Source organism: Archocentrus centrarchus, chromosome 4 (assembly GCF_007364275.1).
Source record: "Archocentrus centrarchus isolate MPI-CPG fArcCen1 chromosome 4, fArcCen1, whole genome shotgun sequence".
NCBI lineage: Eukaryota > Metazoa > Chordata > Actinopteri > Cichliformes > Cichlidae > Archocentrus > Archocentrus centrarchus.
In genome coordinates this window covers 14,803,820-14,828,204 of record NC_044349.1, presented here as the reverse complement: position 1 = coordinate 14,828,204, position 24,385 = coordinate 14,803,820, and positions in this window count along the sequence as shown.

Here is a 24,385-nt window from a genome sequence, read left to right as displayed (position 1 = left end):
TTAAATACTGGGTTAGGTTTCCATCTTCCTCAACAAGGATAGTACAGTCCAAGAACGATAACCTATAATCCCTGGCATCCTCCCTGGTAAACCTCATGTTTTTATCCACTAAGTTGATATGGTCAGTATAAGATGATGTGATCAGTGAAGGTTTCGATTTTGACTCAGGTATCATCCACATAGTACCAGTGGCTAGGTACTATCCCTTTGAGGGAGCCAAGAGCTTTACATTTCATTTCCTCCATGTAAAGGTTTGCTACAATGGGTGACACAATGCCACATCCATGCTTTTGTATGCACAAAGCATTATTGTATCTGAAATATGTTGTGGTAAGGCAGAGGTCTAACAGTGTAATGACCCATGCCTGTTTTCACACCTTGGTGCATGTGATTATGTGCATTAACAATAGTGGGTCAACAAACAACTCCAGGGAAAAAAAACCCACTGGGGTTTAAATACCTGGGACTCTCCACTATTTGGTTTTAGCCCTCCAGTTATGTTCACCCCCCCCCCCCCCCCCCCCCCCTTACTGCTCTTAAATTAGCACAAAAAACATTTTACACCACCAAATTTTTATTCAATGTATGTAATGGAATTACACCTTGAAGGAACAGCGACCTCTGAAAGGAACCAGGCGCTCATCAACTGTCACCTCAGGGCCTGGATTGTACATAAGTGGTAGGCGCTCCACTCACCTGTCCCAAATTTTCCTGATGGCAGCCAGTTTGTCATTTCGCCAGCAGATTGGTCGTGTATCTCTGTTATCAAATCAAATAATTCTTGAAAGGACATGAAACTGTTGTAAGGACATAGTTGCTCAGAATATAGGCCTGCCAGACTCTGCATCCCACAGGCTTTTTGTAGCCTCATTGTTTGAGCGATATACTCCTGCTAAAATCAACAGACCTATGTAGGCTTGGAGGTCTACCAGGTCTATTTCTCTCCAGGTGTCCCCAAACACACTCTTCTCCTCCAGGTTTGTCATCTCCAGTATAATTCCCTCAATGGACTCTGGTAAAAAGAGTTGGAAGCTGGACTTGATGTCATCCACACGAGATGTCACATACTGTGTTGGCCCTGGCGTCATCTTTATGATGTTTTCCACTCTCGCTCTACTTCCTCTGTCCTGGGGGGATGAAGACCAGAGAAAATGTCCACTCTTGGACTGGAATGTCTCCTCAGGTGCCTGTTCTTCAGGTGCCTCTCCCTCTCCATCTGTTGACTTGTCAGTCTCTTCAAGGTCTGGATCAAAATCTGTGTTGTCTTCCACTTCCGAGACATCCTCCTCTATCTCTGGCTCACCTTCAGTGCCCTCTTCATCATGTCCAAAAACCTGGACCAGAACCTCTTCGACAGAGAATCGCTTGGTCAGTCGCCTACTCATTGTGCTCAGAGTAAAAGGAGTGCAAGGCAAACATCAAGCTACATATATACGGGGTCTGTGTGAAAATGACACATTGATTGGTCTGGAAGGTGTGGTTCACGTGGGGAATAGGCACAAAAGTGTGGGAAAGAGATGGGATCACATAACAGACACCTGTCCAGTCTGTGTGAAGATATGATACATTGTTTCATCAGAAAGTTGGTTCACGTGGGAGGATCGGCACATAAGCGCGGGAAAGAGATGTGTACTCACAAAAGACATTCTTCAGTCTAAGTGTGTGTGTGTGTGTGTGTGTGTGTGTGTGTGTGTGTGTGTGAGAGTGAGTGAGTGAGTGAGTCAGTGAGTTGGGGTGGTGTGTATGGGGATGTTTTCTGTCTGATGGATCAATATAGTATGGATACCCATTAATTTCCTATGGTGGTCACTTTTGACCGGGACACCACAGGTGTAACAAAGTTGATTAAAACACTCAAAAGAGGTGATCATCACTTTTATACGTTCAAGTGCAAAGTGTGGAGGATATCATAAGGTCTTGAGGCAATCAGATGTAAAACACAATATTTATTAGTGTTTTAAGTTGTAAATCAGTCAGATTTGACCCGAAGACGACAGGAGGGTTAGAACTGAAGAAGTCTTTCAGATAAGAAGTGAAACGACTTCAAGGAACTTAAAGAAGTCCAGCTGCTTTTTTTCAAGCTCCAGAGACTACCATGACCTGGATGACGGATAACCTACACAGACATATTGAAGATGGGATGAAATATCTGGTCACCAGATTCCTTTAGACAATCTAGTACTTCTGAAGGAGAAAGCTCTAGCCTCAGTTTGTGTCTTGGTCCTTGGGCTGTATGTCTTTTTCTGTCTTGGATTCTGGTACTGTGTTTTTCTGGCTCTTGAATTTTTAATTTAGATGTATTATTGAGTCTTTTGGCATTTATGTTTATTTTAGTGATCAGTCTTAGTTTTTGTGTTATTTTGCATTTTGTTTCACTATTATTTTTATGATTATATGTAGTAGTCTGACAAGTATGTCTCTGCTTCCCTTGATCAAGTTCCTTTGTATTTCCTTGTCTTTTGTAGTCTCTTTTGGTTATTTCCTGTTTTACTTTGAAGGTTAGTTTGTTTTTGTATCATGCGCAGACCAATTTATTCTCTTTAGATTTATCCACTTTTTTTTTTGCTTTGGATTTTGATCTAACTCATGTTTTAGACTTTGTTACTCTTTTAACCTTTTCCATCAGCTGGAATAAAGGCTTGCTTTTAGTTCATTAATTTATTCTGTCCTGTTTCTGGGTCCTCACCTGCCCCAACCATGACAGTTTTATAAGATCAATTAAATAGGCTTTAATAGATTTTTTTTTTATTCCTGCTTTTTTCTGTATTTCATATGTCATTTAAATCTCTCCCACCAAAGAACCTCACTATTACTTCAATTTGTCAGCGATTTAAGTAATCTAATAATAACAATAACATGAGGCTCCAGAAGCATTATATTCATTATGGCCACTAAAACATGCACAATCTTCAAGACATTGGCTCTAAACTCAGTTCAAACCAATCAGCACCCTAGGATATCTGTATGCACACCCTGAAGACAAGCCCTCACCAGAGAGAAAGATCAGAGTTGTATGTGACATCTCTTGCAATAGCTGCAGGGGATGCTATACCAAGCATTTTCTGATCTGATGTCAGTGTCTGCAGGATGACATCATTTGCCTGTTCACCCCAAAATCTGTTTTTATGATGTGACAGCCCTCCTGTGCTCGGTTAGGATTGGACCAAGAGCACAATTATAGTTTGTACTCAAATTTTCAGTGAAAATTGTGTTCATGACTCAAAAAACTCGCGTGACAGGAAGTGAAAAAAGAAAGATGGCCCACCCCCACCTTCTCACTATATGCATATTGCTAGTCTACATAGTGTTTTTCAGCCACAAGAGTGAGTACCATCTTTTTTTGAATGATCTAAACCATAGGTCCTTAGATTCACATGGATATTACATTGTTACATACCACCCACCTAAACTTTGCTGCAGACCAAGCAAATTCCACTTGGCAATGACACTTCCCAAGAAGGACTATGTGCACAACCACATAGAAAAAGACTTCCTGATGAATACCTAAAGGAACATGGCAAAGAGCCCAAAGTATTTATTGGCCTCCTACTCCCCTGTTTCCGGTCCTTTCCACAACAAGCTTGAAAGTCCCAACCAGCCACACCCACAGGACCAGAGAATCTTATCCCAGTGTTCCACTGTCAGACACCACAATGCCAAATCTCCCATGTTCATTTTTCTTCTTTGCACAGAGCAACTACATTTTAGATTTTTAGTTTGACAAACACAGAGAGGTGTCTGACTAGCCAGTGCAATGACACACACAAAAAAAATACCCACATCATAAAAGATTTTATGACACTGGGCAAGAGTCAGTCTAGACATGCCAGCTAGTACCGTATTTTTCGGACTATACGTCGCTCCGGAGTATAGGTCGCACCAGCCAAAAAATGCATAATAAAGAAGAAAAAACATATATAGGTCGCACTGGACTATAAGTCGCACTTTTTTTTGGGGGGGGGGGGGTTGATAGAATCCGAGACTCAGAGCACAAATTCCATCTTGAACGGCAATTTAAAATAATAATGGATTAAAGAACAGGACGAACACGGTTACACCTACGTTATGCTAACGTAGCACATTCAGCTACATGACGCACAACGAACACGTGTTCGGTATTGTAACGTTGTAAACACACTTCCACAGTCGGCGATATTCACAACAAAGGTCGTCTTTATTAACAGAAAAACGGCTGCTGTAGGCCACAGCCACGCCAACCACAACTACAACAGCGGAACAGCAACACACACACAGGCAAGCTCTCGGTCTTTTCTCTCTCTCCATGCTGCCTTCACGAACCTCCCGAACAGTCCGAAATCCCACAACATCAACACGCTCTCTAACTAAGAGAATCGCTACAGTATGTTAACGTAACATTAAGTTATTCAGATAACCATAGCATAAAGAACATACTAACAAGTTAACCAAACCATCAATCCATTGAATTCTTCAATGGATTGATGGATTCAAAATTCAATCCAGTTCAATTGAGTTCATTTCAGATTTATTAATATAGCGCCAGCTATATTACATCAGCTATCTGGATTGTTTGACCGCTTTTTTGCATTTGCGCAATATTTCTAAAATTAGAAACATCCTTTCTCAGAGTGATGCTGAAAAGCTAATTCATGCATTTATTACTTCTAGGCTGGATTATTGTAATTCATTATTATCAGGCTGTCCTAAAAGCTTTCTGAAAAGCCTTCAGCTGATCCAAAATGCTGCAGCTAGAGTACTGACAGGGACTAGAAAGAGAGAGCATATTTCTCCCATATTGGCTTCTCTTCATTGGCTCCCTGTTAAATCTAGAATAGAATTTAAAATTCTTCTCCTCACATACAAGGTCTTGAATAATCAGGCACCATCTTATCTCAAAGACCTCATAGTACCATATCACCCCAACAGAGCACTTCGCTCTCAGACTGCTGGCTTACTTGTGGTTCCTAGGATACTTAAGAGTAGAATGGGAGGCAGAGCTTTCAGCTTTCAGGCCCCTCTTCTGTGGAACCAGCTTCCAGCTTGGATTCGGGAGACAGACACCCTCTCTATTTTTAAGATTAGGCTTAAAACTTTCCTTTATGATAAAGCTTATAGTTAGGGCTGGATCAGGTGACCCTGAACCATCCCTTAGTTATGCTGCTATAGGCCTAGTCTGCTGGGGGGGTTCACATAATGCACTGTTTCTCATTCACCTTATTTACTTTGTTTATACTCCACTCTGCATTTAATCATTAATTGATATTAATCTCTGGCTCTCTTCCACAGTTCTCTTCCCTCAGCCCAACCGGTCGCGGCAGATGACTGCCCCTCCCTGAGCCTGGTTCTGCTGGAGGTTTCTTCCTGTTAAAAGGGAGTTTTTCCTTTCCACTGTCGCCAAGTGCTTGCTCATAGGGGGTCGTTTTGACTGTTGGGTTTTCTCTGTATTATTGTAGGGTCTTTACCCACAATACAAAGCGCCTTGAGGCGACAGTTTGTTGTGATTTGGCGCTATATAAATAAAATTGAATTGAATTGAATTCATCCTCGGTGTCACTTCTAAACAATTCCGTACACTCCGTAGACGAAGCGCCGCTTCCTCTTCTGTGTCGCGTTAGTCAGACTCGTCGTCAGCTGCAGTTCCAATTATTCCAGCCTTTCTGAATCCCAACAGGATGGTTTGGTTGTCACTGAAGCCCATGTTTTCTTGATCCATCCAATGACTTCCAGGAAAGTTGGGTGGCGGATTCTCCCAGTTGCCGTTAAGCTGTGCTCTCCATCCATCATCCACTGCGCTCACAGGTTACGCAAGACTGCCTTAAAGCTGCAGTTCACGGAGATGTCAAGTGGCTGGAGTATTTTGGTTCATGTGTTATAAATGTCACATATACGTCGCTCCGGAGTATAGGTCGCACCCCCAGCCAAACTATGAAAAAAAGTGCGACTTATACTCCGGAAAATACGGTATACATCACACTTAGCACTGCATTACATGCAACATTCATAACTTTAACACCATTCCCAGAATGGTTACCAGGCTGTCTCTTTCTCTAACTCACTTCAACTCAGTCCTACTGTTGGCTCATAAACCCATGCCCACTTCAGTATAACTATTTGCCAGCTCAGCTCCTTTGAAAGGCACACATCATCAATATTACTTATTCCCTTTTGATGTGCTCCACTAAAATAATTCTGCTTTGATCAGTGAAACACTGTATTATTGTATTTATGCTGCTGCTTGAAGCCTTTGGGTTAAAATCTTTCTGATGTGGCCAGAAAGCACCAGTTTATCAAGTTACTAAATATATGTCACAATTTGAGCCTGAAGATTTGAATTGACATTTACAGACTGGTTGCAAATAAAAGGAAAACCGTGAACTTTTAAAGGCCTACATTTGGGGATCAGGTGGTTATGTTATGCTGACGGGGGTATTTTCTGTTGTGGTTTGGGTGTTCTTGACCTTAGAGGAAAGGGGTACTTTCTATCTCTGATTACTGTTTGCCACTGTTGTACTCCATAAGCATGCACATACAGTATAAAAGAGGGTATGAACACGTGTCATGTACCATAGTAATATTTCATATTAAGAGTCAGTGAGAGCTGCAGAAAAACATTCAGTGTTTCTCACAAGAGATTCTACAAGTCCCTGCACTACAGGGGAAAATGTCTTTCAAAAACAATGTTTGAGGGTGGTGGAGAGTTTTTCCCCCAACATGTTAAGATCCTAAAATCTGTGTGACAGTCTGATAGTACCTTCTTTTTATACTTACATAATACATAATCTCAAAACAGATAAAGAGAGATCTGCATTTAAATAAAAAAGGAAACATTTCTGAAGCATCGAAAAAGTTTGACAATGAGTTCAATTTTCATCAGCTGTTGTTCTGCTAAGGGGCTAAGTCATGAGACTATAGCCAAGAAATTCCCAGATTAACCGGGACCAGAACCAAATTTATAAATTATTATTAATGACTTACCTAAAGAATATAATTAAACTAAGAACAGAGCAAGACATTAAAGAAATCAATTTTAAAGCTCACCTGGCCAGTCAATCAACTGACTTTTGAAAGCATCCAGCATTATACTGCAGTCAGTAGGTTCTCTCGGCACAATCACAGACACTGATGCTGGTTAACAGTGTCTTTATAGTCTCTCTGACTATTTACACTACAATTAACAGGCACCCTGTGTTTCACTGTTGTGCGCTTGGCGTGGTGAAGCATGCTCAGTAATATCAACTCAGGGTTCTTTTTCTTCTTAGCCCTCAGCTTGCTTGCTGCATTCACACACTCACACAAACAGCCAGCTGGCTGTTGTTGCTGTGTGTGCATGTGTGTCCTCCAGGTCTCAGCAGGCAACTGCAAAAATAGGAAAAGCAAAAGATGCAGAGGTGTGCCAGTCAATCCCACCTTACAGGTGGGATTGTGATGGTGGGGTGTAGCTGAGGAAAGACTACACCCCACCATCACATATACTTAAAAATAAAGTTCTGCATCCTAAATGTAATGTTTATATTATCAGTATTTGTCTGATAGTCAATTTGTGTCATGTTGCTTTGAATGCTCCTTTAGCTCACTCAACTGGTCATCCTAATGCCTCTCATCATACGGTGCAACTCCCAGCATCCTCTGCATCATCTGGTTTTGGTGCACAATCAGGCAGAAAACATCAGCTATCTGGATTGTTTGGCATGTCAAAAATAAGAATATTAATGTATTCATGAATCCCACTGCCAACACTAAGAGCAATGCAGGGCCAGATTAGAGAATAACACTCATAAAGAGAATGAGAGGGAGAGGCTGGCTGAGACTGCAAAATCAGGAAGGCAGTGGTGGGAATGCACTTCAAAATTCAATCCAGTTCAATTGAGTTCATTTCAGATTTATTAATATAGCGCCAGCTCACAACATCTCAAGGTGCTTTCTATTGTAAGGTAGGCCCTACAATAAATAGATCATCAAAGTGTGATTCCAGTTCTGAGTCTATAGTAAATTGGGAATGAAGACACCTCTGTGTAAAAAGAAAACAGTGTAGTGACAAAACACAACTGTTTTGTGTTAGATAAGATACAACGTGAAAATGAAATTTCACAAACCAGCCTATTTAAAACACCTCAGTAACATCATTCATTTTAATTGTGATTTAGGGACCAATTACCAGATGCCAATTATCTATGGTCGGTAATGATTTAAATTAAACCATGGACACTCTAATGTGCTAAAAGACTGGACGGCTTCCAAAACATGTCTTATCATGGCTCTGTAAAATTGATTAACCCTGTCTTTACTCATTCTAGCTTTTTGCTGTGAGGGAGAACAGTGTTTGCACCTTACTGAGTACTGTGCTGCAGTTGCAGGATCCATAACAGCTGATGTAAACAATAAAGTAAAAAAAAAAATGTTTACAGATGCTACAACTATCATTAAATAAATCACTGATGTTTTATATGCACATTCATACCAAGGCACATTCACAGTTACACTGCTACAGGTCACAGAATCTGATGAGCCACAGAATATGGTATGAAACCAGCCATGGGCTGACAGATGGTAGATATTTAAACAGCAGTCATTCATCCCTCAAATAATGTATTTTGCAGTGGTTCTGTTGACTTGGAAACAGTTAAGCTGTCTCAAAATGTTTGTTAACAACTAAATGCTAAGTTATCAGGCATTTGCATAAGTCTGTTAAAATCACTTGTTTACATTTTTTCATTAAAGGATTCATGACAGCAGAGCTTAAGGAAAAAAGATATTTTAGCACCTTGGAAGGAGATCCAAAATGGAATCCAGGTCTGCTGTGAGCCAGATATATTTTTTAAATGAGTTAAGATGAAGATAGTGATGAGGGACTCACACAAGTCATACAACAGCTGTTCTTGCCAAGTAAAAAACAAGCATTGAGAGCAGCTTCACCTTCAGGTGCTATTCTTACAGTGACTCTAATCGACAGCTGTACACTATATTTAGCTCATTTAGAACTTGCTGGTGAAGCAGCCACTGAGGCTGACTCTAATAACCCTTCCCTTATAGAGAAAATGCTTATGAAAACCAGTATGTCTTTAGCAGATATTTGCATTTACTCATCATTTCCTAGCGAATAAATGTAAATTAAGTGGTGAAGAAACTGCGGAAAACATTTATTTTTTTTTTTTTTTTATACAGCATTTAGAACTCTTATTGTCCTCGGTGCAGCGATAGCGGGAGGGGGAGAAAGTTTAATTTCCAACTGATGAAGAAAAAATAATCAGGAATTACTGTGAGTAAATACTAATACACCTTTTAATCTTCAGTGTGGTCCTTTTGTAGCCAGACCTTTGACTTGAAACTCTCTGCTGTGTTGATTAATTCTAATTTTAAGACAATGATGAGTCTGCCACCAAATCAATGTGTCAGTGTTAATTGGAGTTTCTTGGATTTCGTGTTAATTCGCTCCCTCTGGCTCTAATTGGGTGCTGACAGGCAAAGTGTATCTGTGGCTCAGAAAGAGGGTTGAAGTTGATTTATTGCAGTTATTCATAAAGGAAGTGACAGCAATGGTAAATTTTCCCAGCTCCACACCTTTGGATCTTTGGATGATCTCCTCACCTTTGGATTATGACTTTAGTGTATATATCAGGGTTATTATAGTTAACGAAAACGAACGAAATAACGTGAACGTGAAATTGAAAAAACATTGTCCTTAGCTGAAATAAATAAAAACTACAATTAAAAGGAAAAAAACAATAACTAACTAAAATTGTACTGTGAGTTTAAAAAACTAACTAAAACTAACTGAAATCATAGATTAAATTACCTTCCTTTTCTTGTTTGTCATTTTATTTAAAAGCCTTGTGGACTGATCATGTTTCCTGCTCTCCGAGTTTAAGCTGGGAGCGCCCTCGGGCAGCTGTGTGCGTGCGTGTGCACGAGAAAGCGGCAGAGTCGCTCTGGACCTAACCTGACGTTCACCTCTGGAGAAGTGTGACTACTAGCTGGGTCCACACAGCCGCAACGTTGTGATTAACCTGTTCCGTCCATGTGCGTTTCCTATCAGTCAGAGAATAATAATCAGGACTAATAATCAAAGCATCGATATAAAGACTCACAAATGTCAGCAAATTCCTGGAGGGAGACTGCTGAAACTATCGGAATTGGACGAGGGAATGAAGAAAGTGAAAAAACTGGGACAAATATATTTGCAGCCAAAAGACTGAGGACACAGCGAGGACCAAAAAAAAGTCCCAATATAAAACACCAGCAGGCGACCACAAGGTAATTAACACACACAATGCAGCTACACAAGCATAAATGCGGACATGAGGTCGGACACTTCCGTAAGTTATGTACAGAGGCTGCAAAGACCCTGCAAGTCTAATGAGCATCTAACCAAGCTAGCTCCAAAACAGAAGCAGCATCAGGTGGTGAGAACATCAGGATGCAGCTGGATTTGACTCCTTCAGAGAGTTTGTTTTTGTCAAACACCACATGTGGGTGTTGTTAATCTACTGCACTGACGCTGAACTTTATTGGGAGTTTATTGTAGAATTTATTGAGTTTTGGAGTTCATATTTTTCTTTGTTTCTCACTGTTTTTGTTCATGTGTCCTTAATATTACACACATTTAGCATGTAGTGCTGCTGTCTTGTGAACAGTTGGTTGTTCAATATATTTCTTTAAAGGGTATCTTTTGTTGACTTTTTATTACACAGTAGTCACTCTTATGCCTTGAATTTCTCACCTGATGAAGTATGAAAAACTAAAACTAATACTGAAACCAACGAAACTAAACTAAAACTAAGCATTAAACCTAAAATAAAAACTAATAAAAATGAGCAAAACCACTCTGAAAAATAATTACAACCAACTGAATTAGAGAAATAAAAGTAAAAACGATAATGTAAAATCCAAAAATATTATAACCCTGGTGTGTGTGTGTGTGTGTGTGTGTGTGTGTGTGTGTGTGTGTGTGTGTGTGTGTGTGTGTGTATATATATATATATATATATATATATATATATATATATATATATATATATATATTTATATATAATATGGATGGGTTTTTTTTACATTTAGTTGTGAGTGGCCGGTAAGCATGATATAAAGCTGACTACAAGCAGGTATTGTAAATGTGACCAGTTCTAAATACAATCCCATCTTGCATTAGCAAGCAAGGTAATGTAATGATAATGGGCAGCGGATAGAGTTATTTTACCATCTACATAACCAAGGATAACAGCATGGTGGATCTTTCTCCTTTTCTAAAGTTTTTTTCTTTATCATAATCAGCAGTGATGTCCGAGTTTGTGTTTTACCATTCCTCATTAAATTGGCATTTGCATGTTTCTGTCGCTGCTCATTAAAATGCAGCACAGTTCCACAAAGCTCTGTTCTTCTGGACAATGGGTACAGCAGAACAAAACTCACTAGCCTCTGACACCCACTCACCTCCCTTATACACTTCTCTTTTTGCCTTATAAGAACAAAGTTTTTCCTCTATGAACACAATCTGTCTCATCTTCCTTCTTGTCCTGTCTCATCCTATATGTTGAACTGACAATGCCAGCTTCCCCTCAAAGGACTGAAATATTGGGAGGTCTAGTTGGTATTTTTTTGTGAGTGTGTGCCAGGTGTTTCTCATGTTCTGCCTCTGCATTGGCAAAAAAGCTCTGAGTGTGACAGAGTGTGCTTTTGTTGTACAGTATATGGCACTGACACCAGGCCTTTGTCAGCAGGGTTTCTCACCACCTTCTGGATAACAACAAGCCCACAACTAGGGAGTGGGAGCTATCTTGCCTGACTTTATCTGTGGTGACAGTTAATTGGAATAGAGTGGGGTATTGCAACACTCTGAACAGCCCAACTGTCCCTGGGTGCTTTGGCCCCAGGGACAGTTGGTAGATCTATTGTATTGTGCAAAGGTTGAGAACTTAACTGGTGATTGTAGCCATATACATAAACTGATCTAAAAAATATTAGACTGGTACAAGTAGGTATAACAATTACCTTCATAAGCACCAATCAAAAGGTCTTGCATTCTATACAGAGAGCAAGCTGATTAATGCATTTAGAACAATTAGTTGTTCATTGTGTCCATTCGGATATTTTTTGTTATTTTGTTTTATTTTTTAGCTACTGCAGCTAGAAATCCAAGGTAATGCATATGAGGACAAACAGGTGCAGGTTCAAACCAGCTTTCATGCAACCTTTAGGAGTGCTGATAACAGAATAATGAGACTAATCAAGAAGATCATACTTCATTCCCATCTGAACAGTGTGCAACAAATAAAATCCTATCAGTCTGACCTTTGTAACAGCAGGCAGAAAGAGAAATTAAATTCTCAGCTCCTGAGTGGACGATTACAGAGGCAGTAAAGATGCTTGTTCATCAGATACAGGGGGAAATATTCAAATTTGACATTTGAAGCAGGATGTCTTACATTTGCAGAGAAATGTCCAGCTTTGGCGTGGTGATGCATGGAATGCTAAATGACCAACCAGCAGACTATCCTCAAACTACAAACATGCCAGCTTTATTACAAAGGGCATCAGTCAAGAGTCGACATAAATAGACACAAACACCACACTGGGACATCTTCATGTTGCAGAAGAATTGGCAATTGTAGTTGTTTCTTCAGGCTGGCAAGTAGCTAACTTCCAACCACTTGACCGAAGAATCAATTAATCTCTACGGTAATTTAGGTTAATGTGTGTGTTCTGTTGCTGTGACTGTTGTTAGATTTGATAAGGTGTCACAAGTATGTACTTGTTTTCTATCTTCTTCCACCCATCTTTCGCTGTTCCTCTCTATATCTCTCCCAGAGTTCCCCTTCTCTTTCTGTGATGGCTCTTTTAGAGACTGAGACAAACCTAGACACTCCCTGGAGGCAGCACGTCTGCCCTTTGAAGAAAGAGAGATGCACTATGGGTAGTTCTCTAAATACTATAAACACTAGATCCTACACTGATGCAAGGTGCAGTGAGCGCCTTATGATATATGGAAACACTGTAACAACACCAGAAGTAATTTCCATCTCTAGAAAATTATACCCCTGCCAATATAACAATTTAATTATGGGAAGGTATTGTAGGCTTTTGTTAACTTAAGTATGGTGCATGACAAAAAGAAAGTTAATGAGCGTTTGTGTGTCTCCTAAATGATTTCTTTGGCTGACTAAATCTTAAAATGCTGGCACCCAGAAAGCAATCAAGACACCGTCTAATTGTAATCACTCATACATACATACATATGATAACATACGCAATCACCTTGACAAACAGCGTGTAATTTACACCTCCACATTAAAATATGACGATCTAGTTCAATACTTTGTTTAGACTAACACAAGGTACAAGGTAGTCTAGTAGCATTAACTATTAATCAGGAGTGGACAAGTGGTTAAAGTCTTGACAGCAAATGAATCCATTAATACCTACTGATAAAAACTGAGCAAGCCCAACCAGCCTTTGAAAATATTTATGATGAAACAGTGTCCAACTTGCAAACTTACCAAAGAAGTTGGGGAAAGAAATGCTGGTTTTGTTCTCTGTGAGCTTTAGCCTTTGGCAACAGTTGTACTAAAAACACAACTTTTTTGACTGACTACCAAAATCCTCATTAAATCATAAAACTAATTTAATTTCTTAAAATCCAACACATGGCACCATTATTATTAATCACTTAGCAGAGCCCTATATTTCATCTATCAGTGCACAGGCCCTACATTTTTTTGCACACAACAAAAGTTTGCAGAACTAAATACATTAGGTGAAATAGTTATTTGATCCCCTGATGAATTTCTAAGTTTTCTCATTTGATCCCCTACACATTGGCTGTGTGCCTACATGGCACACAGATTACAATCAATCAATGAATTAGAGATACTCATTATCATTACTGATCTCAACTCGTTATGTGTTTAAAGCACGCCTGTCCACAGAATCAAATTCTTTCATACAAGCCTCTCTGCCACCATAGGCAAGACCAAAGAGTTGTCAAAGGATGTCAGGGACACAATTGTAGACCTGCACAAGGCTAGAAGAATCTACAAGAAGCTTGGTGAGAAGGTGACAATTGTCACTGTGATTATTCGGAAATGGAAGAAATATAAAAAGACCATCAATTGCCCTTGGTCTGGAGCTCCATGCAAGATCTCATTTCATGGGGTGAGGATGATCATGAGAAAGGTGGTGGATCAGCCCAAAACTACATGACAGGAGCTTGTTAAGGATCTGACGACAGCTGGGACCACAGCCACCAAGAATACCATTGGTAACACACTACGCAGTAATAAATTGAAATCCTGCAGTGCCCACAAGAAGGCACATGTACAGGCCCATCTTAAGTTTACCAGTGAACATTAAATGATTTAGAGGAGGCTTGGGAGAAAGTACTGTGATCAGATGAAACCACAATCAAACTCTTTCAACTCAGCTTGACCGGTCGTTTTTAGAGAAAGAGAAATACTGAGTACAGTATGTCCCAACAAACACCATCTGCACAGTCAAGCACAGAAGTGGAAACATTATGCTTTGGGGCTGTTTTTCTGCTAAGGGAACAGGACAACTTCACTGCATTGAGGTGCCAGTGTATGGAGACATGTACTGTAAAATCCTGGCCGAGAACCTCCTTCCCTCAGCCAGAACACTGAAGATGGGCCAAAACATACAAAGGAGTGGCTAAAGAACTAGCACATTAAGGTCACGGAGTGGCTTAGGCAGTTTCCAGACCTCAATACTATGGAAAATCTGTGGAAGGAGCAGAAGCTTTGAATTGCCAAGCGTCAGCCAAGAAATGTGAAGGATTTAGAGAATTTTGCTAAAAGGGAGTGAGCCAAAATCCCTCCTGAGATCTGTTCAAACCTGGTGAGCAACTACAAGAAACATCTTATCAGTCCTTGTACTAAGTACTAGTAGTACTAGTTCATGTTTTGCTTGGGGATCAAATAATTATTTCAATCAATGACATGTAAATCAATTTATAACTTTTATGCAATGTGTGTGTGTTTTTTAAGGATTTTTGGTTGATATTCTGTCTCTCTCAATTAAAATTAAACTACCATGAAAATTAAAGACTGATCATTTCTTTGTAAATGAGAAAACTTTGAAATTAAGCAGAGAATCAAATAATTATTTCCCCCATCGTGGACACACAAGACTGAACACAGCAAAGACTTTAGGGCCTTACTCCAGCAGTGACATTTCTGGACACATCCACAGCTAAGACCAAAGGATAATAAAAGGTTTCCCTACCTTACCTGATATACAGTACTTCCACTGCAGCCAGGGAAGCTTAAAAGAATGCCCACAGATTGCTATAAGCTTAGAGTGGACCTCTGTGTGTACAGTAGATATACACACACCGTTGGTTTGGTATGCTGTTATGAAGTGCAATGGAGCAAAGAGGCCTTATCTAGCCCTCAGGTGTGAGTTAAGGCCTGACAGCTACAGAGGGGGAAATGACTTGAAGCACCTGGACACAATGTCAATATTGAAAACAGGAAACTTGTTCTAAGGGAAATACTCCTGTAGCATTTTATACCATGGGAATGCTTTAGTATGACCAATGCAATGTCTATGGATGCTTCAAGGTCCTTCTTATAACTTTTAATAGATCTTATTTTGATAAGCAACTTAATACTTAATAATCAGGCTGGGTAGGTGTGATATTATGGAAAAATTGACCATGATATGGATCTGTACTTAATGAATTTTACAGACCCACTCATTTGTCATGTCTAGTAATAAAAACTAAAACTTTGATAAGAATCTGAAGTTCAGGACTAGCAGAATGGTGGCTTCGGAGTAATTAAATTGAATACTGTTTTGAAAAATATAGAAAAATGAAAGTCATGGTCCTTTAATTAGAGTGCTCTTTAGAAAAACAGACTCAGATGATAATTACATTTTGGATTTTTAAAAAATTATTTAAAGGATAGCTTCAAGTCACAAACTTTTTGAAATAGAGTGAAACAACAGGTATTTTTAAGGATTATTTAATGGTGATTTGAAATTTTGATAATTAGTCTTCTGCATATCCAGGATGTCAGATTCATCACATTAAAGTTGCTAGTCTTGTAAACAGCTTTAGATGGGCATGTCTAATGACTCCTGATTTTAACCACAGTGAATGAACGTGGGTGGTTGCACCGTGATTGGACGGTGAATAGTGACCTCCTCAGTTCTACTGCCATGCAGATAAAACTGGCAGAGTGGAGAAAAGGAGAGGGGAATGAAGGAAGAAGGATAAGTGAGCCTGTCAAGTACAGATGTGGAGGAGTTGAAGTGTGAAGAAGAAGAAGGGGGTGGATGGCAATTGACAAACACTTCTTCAAGCAGCTCTGTGTTGCAGACCCAATCAATAAGTAGATGTCATGTTAAAGTAAAATTGCAAGTTTCCTTAAATCTGGCATATTTCCGATTAATTTAACTAATGTAAATTGCTGTAAAATGCTAATTCCTAAAGTCTAAATATCTAAATAAAGTTTTCATACTTCACCTCTGTTGAAGAGATTTACAGAAAAAAAAAAAAGAGGTCACACAAATCTAGGTAAAGTGAAGGCTGACTGGGTCATGGACAAAGACATACATGCACAATGATTAGCCACAGTAATAGGATATACACCTATTTTATTTAAATAAAATAGAATTCTCCCTTAACTCATATAGATATGTAAGAGGCAGGTGTTTGAAAAACAGAAGGGTTTGGGAGCTTGACATAAGAATGAAGATACAAAGTTAGAATAAGAGTCTCAGTAGGAATTTGGCAGTAGTCTGTACAATAGTAACATGTTAGTCTTGCAAGATTACTTGGAATGTAAAGTCCTTAAGTTTTCCTTTGTCCTCTTCCACCTTTGCATCAAGTTTTAGTTTTATGGAGAAAGTATATAAGAAGAAAATTACCATGCACATCCAAGCTGAACCAAAACTACTATGTCGTTGTTTTTGCTAATATTTACTGTTTTTATTACATGTGTTTTTTTCTCCGTTACATTCTTTTTCTTTCTTTCTTTTTTTTTTTTTTGGAGTTGCTGCCCCAAGTGGGGGACTTCAAGTATCTTAGAATCTTTTTCACAAGTGAGGGAAGGAAGGAGCAGGAGATTGAAAGACATATTAGTGCAGTGTCTGCAATAACGCTGAACTGGTCTGTAGCAGTAAACAGAGAGCTAAGCGTGAAAGCGATTTACTGGCTGTTCTACGGTCTCACCCTCATCTATTGCCAAGCGCTGTACATAGAGGAGGTGGCTGGGGAGAGGGCAGTCGAGCTTTGTCTGTTTAGAGTGCTGCCCCCACAAGCCTGGCCCTGGATAAGCAGTAAGTCAGTGAGTAAGTAAGTAAGTCAGTGAGTCAGTAAGTAAAGGCATGGATGATTTATCCTTTATTTTTTTGTAAAATGTGTTTTCCTACATTCCTGGCAGTTATTATAGATTTAGTCAGTTTTAGTCTTGATCAAGTCATTCACAGAGTATTGTTCTAGTAATATGATGTAACATAAGAAATATAATGTAATTTTCATCTAGTCTGCAGCTGTGTAGTACCATGGCTGTTGATATGTACAACTGAATATAATTAGTTTAGGTTAGGTGAGCCCTGCAATAGACCGGTGACCTATCTGGGGTGCACCCTGGCTCTTGCCCTATGACATCTGGTTAAGGCTCCAGTGTGCCTGGATGGAAATAGATGGATTTTATTTTAAATAAAACAATTAAGATGAGCCTAAAGTGCAGAGTTTAAGCTTTAATTCAAGAGGTTGCAAAGGTATTAACTCAAAAGTAATTTAGACAAACTGCCTGAAATCTTGAAGCCATGGACATCACCAAATCCTGCATTTCCTCCTTTGAGATACCCTGCCAGACTTTTACTGTAGCCACCTTCAGCTGTCACTTGTTTGTGGGTCTCCCTGCCTTTATTTTTGTCTTCAGTAACTGAACAGCATACCCATTGCTTTGATATCAGATGACTGATGTCACCACTGAAGAACATCAAAGAACATTTCTTTGCCTCATGAAAACCTCAGGTTGCTTTTGCTGTATGCTTTCATTCATTATCCATCCGATCAAATTTGAAATATTTAGCTGAATCTGAGCAGAGTATACACATCAGAATTATACAGGCATATCGTTTTTTTGTCCATTTCTAAAGTTTTTTGCTATCTCTGTGATAAGTTTATTTTGTTTTTTCAGCCTACTTTTGCATTGATATCTCATCGAATGGAAGTTCACCCCTGAAATTTGCTCCGGGTCTTTTGTGTGCTTAATTTGTCATTGAATGATTAGTGAGCAAGCCTGACTTGATTATAAAAGTGCCCGTCAGTCCTCCATCTTCAGAGGTTTAAAAGTAATTGAATAATTTAGTTTGTATAAAAATAGCTGTAATACCTACGCATTTAATGCAATACCTTTGCTAAATCCTTTGAATTAAAGGTGAAAATCTACACCACAATCACATTTTGACTTTTTTAATTTGAAATCTATGTCAAAATTGATTGAGTCAAAATTGCAAAAAACCTGTCAGCATTCAAGTACTTTATGGAGTGATTTACTATTCAAGCAAAGCACTCATTCTAAATCAGCAACTGCGATGCATTTAACCAACTAAACTAACCTACAAAAGATCTTTGCTGCATTTAGTGAGATGTCATCCTTTCATGAAATATCTACTGACATGTTCCACATCTGCACTCTTTCATAACCAACCCTACAATAACCATAGTCCCTGTGGTACCATCAGTGTCATCATCCCTTCAGTCATCTCAACCACATACTTGCACATCCCCATCTGACCCATAAGCATCAGAGCATCCCCATGGCCCTTACTCAGCTTCAGTCTCAACCACTCCTACACAGTCTGAGTGCTTCACTCTGCCCTGCATGAGGGGAAAGCCAAGCCACCTATCTGTGTTTCTGCACACAATTTGAGATGACAGGTAAAGTGGCTTACCTACCCCTGGGTCTGCTAATACAACGAAACAGGACCAACATCTTAGATGGTCCTGTGTCTTACATGTGGGACTGGAGGGGAAAAGAGTCAGAATGGTGATAGTGGTGGAAAGATGTAGTAAAACTAAGGTGAGACTGGGAAAACAAACCCACACAATACTAAAGACATTGGACTGTAGTGCAGTAATTCTTAGTCACCATAAGTTTTTTTTATTTGTTTTTTTTATAATGAATTCAATTTTCTTTCTTTCTTTCTATTTTTTTCAAACTTATGGAATAGAAGGTCATCAATCAACCACCTAACATTAAATCTGTTCCATAGCCATGGGGACATGTGGAGTGCCCTGTTGTGAGGATGGCACTGTGAGGTGCCGTTTACACGAAGCCGTTTTCACTGGAAACGGTGTCGTTTTGATGCGTTTCAGCCTTTCGTTTACACGATGGCGTTTCAGAAACGATCCGCGTTTACACGAGGACATGTGAAACGATGAAAACGATGTAGTTCCCATGCCAGGCCACAAGTTGGCGTTGGTTTTCTCTTTGCAGTTTGTTTACGCAAGACGCGCATGCGTGGAGTGACACAGTAGGTAGTGCGGCAAATTGCTCATTACTTACAAAACGGCCAATGTGAGAGGTTTTGTGTGGACAGATGATGAGGTTGGATCGCTGCTGCACACAACGCTGAATTACAAAACGGTAAAAACACAGGAAAAGCATAAGAAGCACTCGTGAATCCGCGAGTACTGTTTATCAGTTTGCGCGTGCGCGAAAAACTGGCCGTTGCAACCATAGTGCGCATGTGCGAGTCGAGCGTTTTCAAATCACCCCGGTTTCAAGTGTTTACACGAAAACGCAAGCCGGTGCGTTTCTGAAACGCTCCACTCTGGACCCCGTTTCTGAAACACATCGTTTTCACTCTGTTGTCGTGTAAACAGAAGGGTGAAACGCATCAAAACGACACCGTTGTCGTGTAAACGCAAGGCCGAAACGCATCAAAACGACACCGTTTCAAAATGAAAACGGTCTCGTGTAAACGGCACCTGAGATGGTTGTGTATGTGTGTATGTATACCAGTGCCTGAGTTAGGATTGGCACATCTATCACAACTACTGTCTTCTGCTCCTCGCCAGTCACCACTATTTCTGGTTGTTTGGCCATCAGCTGTTCATCTGTCTGGAACGTTAAGTCCCATACGACTTGCTGTTTTCAGCCACTTTTGGAGTTGTCTTGCATCAGGACTTGGAGGCTATCCCAGTACTTGGTTATGATTTTCAGTGTATGCTCTCCAAGCTTTACTTACTCCTGCTATGTGCTGGACTGTCTCAGGAGGGTCTTTGCACAACCTGCATCTTGGGTCCTGTCTGCTGTGCTAGAATTCATCTCTCTATTCATCTTTTACTTGAGGACCAATCTCGTACTGCCTCAAAGCCTTTGTGCTTTCCTTCAGGCCGCAGTTTTCCAGACACTAGGAGAAATTCTAGATGTCAGCTGCTTCCCTTATCTGTTGATGATCCACCCCATGAAGGGGCTTAGACCTCCACAATATTTTTTCCTCTTCTTCATCATCACCCTCTGTCTTGTACTGTCTGAGGCACGCTTCTAACATTTCATCTAAATATCCATGATGTTTCCATGGATGCTCCTTGTTTCATTCTGGAATGCAGGCCTAACACTCACTAATATTCTCCATGTGACTTTTTGTTTCTAGTAGAGTCCCAGAGTACTGGGCAGAACCATCCATGCATTTTGTCAAGGAGGAGGTACCTTTCTTAACATTAGAGGCATCGATCACCTCTTGTGGCCAATTTAATATTCCATCTGGATATCTGATGGCTGGTAGTGCGTACAGTCATGTGAAAAAGAAAGTACACCCTCTTCCAGTTCTAGTATATTATTATTATTTTTATTATTATTAATACAAAAGAAATCATCTGTTACTTTGCAGGTTCTAAAATGAGGTAATATAGCCTCAGATTAACAAAACATGACATATTACACTGTCTCGTTCAACAAAAGCTAAGCCAAAATGTAGAAGCAGTCTGTAAAAAACTAAGTACACCCCATGATTTAGTAGCTTGTAGAACCAGTTTTAACAGCACTAACTTATCCATCCCAGTTCTGCGGTGAGCACAAGAAAAAAAAAAGATCCAATTTCATGCTGCACACATCAACAGTATGGCACAATGAAAAGTGAAAGTTAGTTACGCTACTGAAAAATTGAAGATTAACACCCTATTGCCTGCAGCTCCTCATCTATCTGCTTAGTTCTGCTCACTCCTCCTTTCATTGTAGGGAATAGCTATTTTGTCAATAATCTCTTGTTTTATGGACACATTTTTTTTATGATAGTGACAAGTGTCATCTCCTGTTAAGTACTTTCAATGTGAAGCTGCAGCAGGATGAAATGTCTGGTTTGCACTAGCAGTAACATAATTAATAGTGCTGAAACATTGTTGTTCCACATATCCAGTTGGTGATACTGCAAATATATATATACTCCAGTAGCTGCACTGCATTATCTGCATTTTATATATATATATATATATATATATATATATATAGTACTGTGATATTTTTTTTCTGATGTGTCCTACCTGAAAAGATTATGTAAGCCGAAGATTATTTTTTTCCACCAAAATTTCTGTACCATGACTGAAGAGGGTGAATGAAAATCTTGAAACCTGTCACGTTTGAGTGACAATTTTCAGTGAAAGAATGATGATCCATAGCTGGTTATGTTAAATAATCATATTTACCACTACTGAATAAAATAATTCATGATCAAGAAGCCCTATTCAATTACATTATGCCACCTTAAACCAAGGCTTTAAAGTCCAAATATTTCGCAATATCCTCAAAGACCTGTAGTACAAAGTTACTAAGTTAATACTGTTATATACTTTACACTGTTTCATAAGTGCAAGTACTTTACTGCATACTTCTGCTAGTTAATACTGCAAACCATTCCATAATACAATAGCAGGGCTATAGCTTTTATGGGGGTCAGTAGATTGGAGCTTGCAGTCAGTTGAGTTATGTTTTCTTACTCATCCCAATTCAAGTGCTTAATCCTAGATAAGGTGACCCAGAGTTTTTACCTATCTGTGGAAGGCCGTCAGTCCATTGTTTACCACAGCTGTGAGAAGCGTCCACCTTTGTTTACTCTGGAAGATGCTGTAAAACTTTGTGAAAGGACTCATTTCTGACTGATGACAGCAATACTGAGGGGAGTTGTTGAGAATATCCTGAACTTTTCTGTTGGTAAGCACTGCTGTTTTTGCTGTTGTTAGCGACTGTTAGCTGCACTGTTAGCTGGCATTAGTGAAGCTAACAGAACAACTGTAACTGCAACAATATAAGGAATAAACAAACATGTTTCTGCACATTTTCATGTGTTAGAGCCCTGACTTCAGTTCAGGAGGTGAGGCTTGAGGTGTGGAGGAGGAGTTTGACATTTTATTAACCTGCCGGTTGCTTTGTCTCTTTACTTTGTGTTTTCATTTCTTTGGTGAAGAGGATCCCTATTCTAATAATAACACATAGGTATGATGCTTCATATTTTGAGTCTGAAGGTGCAGGCACATATTTAACACACAGGCACAGCAGGCAAAGACTGACTTTTCTTCCACTTTTGGCAAATGTGGCCAGTCTCTAGCCACATGTGGAAAATGCAATTAGTCAGAATGGAAATGCCCTTCCTGTCCACTGTATTCAAATGTGGTGGGGGAACATGGTGGCTTCCACAAACTGGTGCCTGCTCCTAAGTATCAATTTGTTGGAAGATGTAATTGCACAATAATCTGTGTATATCTCTAATATCCCTTTTTTCTGTTAAATAACCTAAAACAAAAACTGACTGTAGAAATTAACTTCACCATATATATAAGTGACTCTCTGTTTTATCCCTCTCTAATATGTGTCTTTTATCTGTCCTGTTTCACATGCTGTTATCACTCGAAAAGGTTGGAATACCTGCTGTTGATGGGCAGCTCCAGGAACAGCACGGACACCTCCAAAACCTGCGGGTCATAACAGAGCATCTGGTAGGTGTGGGCCTTGGTTATGAATGGAAGATTCCAAAGTAAATTGTAGGTTTGTTTTAAACATAAATCTGTTCTAATCTAAAGCATGATAGTTTCAGGTTGAAAGAGTTCTTAAAATGAATTAAAAATAATTCTGTACAAAATTAATTAAAATCATGTCCTCCTTAATGTACTGTTTTTGGTGCACTCACACTTGCTCATGATCTTTATCCCTCATACTTTTTAACACTATAATTCCACAGATTTGCTACACTGCATAAGTATTGACTATGGAAATTGACACTTGAGCATTTGATGGCTTGTGATGCTCCCCATAGCTTTTTGCTTGTGATAGCTCTCGACCACAGGCAAAACAGTAAAACAAACACATAGATGAAGCATTTGTCTGCAGCCCCTCCTGGATTTGTGACAGGCAGCAGTGGTGGGGAGATTCCATCAACATGACAGGCTGCTTCTTGCAGGAGAGGAGTTAATTGCTGTGGGACTGGAGCAGCCTTCCACATCCATCAACAAACCTCCTTTCTGCTCCGTGGGGTTGGAGGTTGGGTGAAGCAGTAAGAGAGGGGTACCGGAAAGGGCTGTAGAGGGCAAGAAGATGTGGAAAACGTCTGATTTCCTTTGACATCTTCAGCAAATAACTTTCAAAACAAAACACCGCAGCTGAACCACTGTCCATTGTGAGCACGTTTGAGTTTCTGTCTGAGTTAAGGTTTAAGCAGTAAGAAGATAATTACATGGAAATTATAGAGCAACACCTAAAATTACAGCCAGTGTGTGGATCCGCTTTGTGACAGACTGATATTACTTTAAAGAAAATTCAATGAATAAAAAAGTATCTATAGGATAATTGATCTCACACACACACACACACACACACACACGCAGCATCTGTAAGAACAGTGTTATTGGTATGCAGTTGACTATATTCTGTATCAGTATATGTTTTTAGTAAGTAAGAAGTTTTATCTTTGGAGAAAGGAAAATGCTGTATTCCTGAATCAGAACCAGGAACTCCCTTGAGGTTAAAATCTCTTTTTCAAGGAAGATATGGGCGAGAATGCACACCATCATAAAAATGATAAAAAATTAAGAAATCAAATATAACCTGAATACACATAAAACAAAAATAAAAATAAAAATAAAAAGTCAGAGTCAACAAGTTACATACAAAATATAAAGTTAAGCTTATGAATAGCATTGAAATATGACTTTGGTATTTTGATCCTGTTTTCCTGCATCTGAGCATCATCCAATTATCAATGGAATTTATTTTGAATTTCCAGATTATTGAATTGAAGAAGAATGTTACCAGGGGGTCATCTGGGTCATGCAGCAAGACAGCAAAAATCATCATATAAGTCCTTCCAAAAAAGAATAGCCAAAGAAAACCCAGATGTTGTGAAAGGACCTGAAGCAAGCTAAAATCCCTCCAAGCTGATGTGCAGG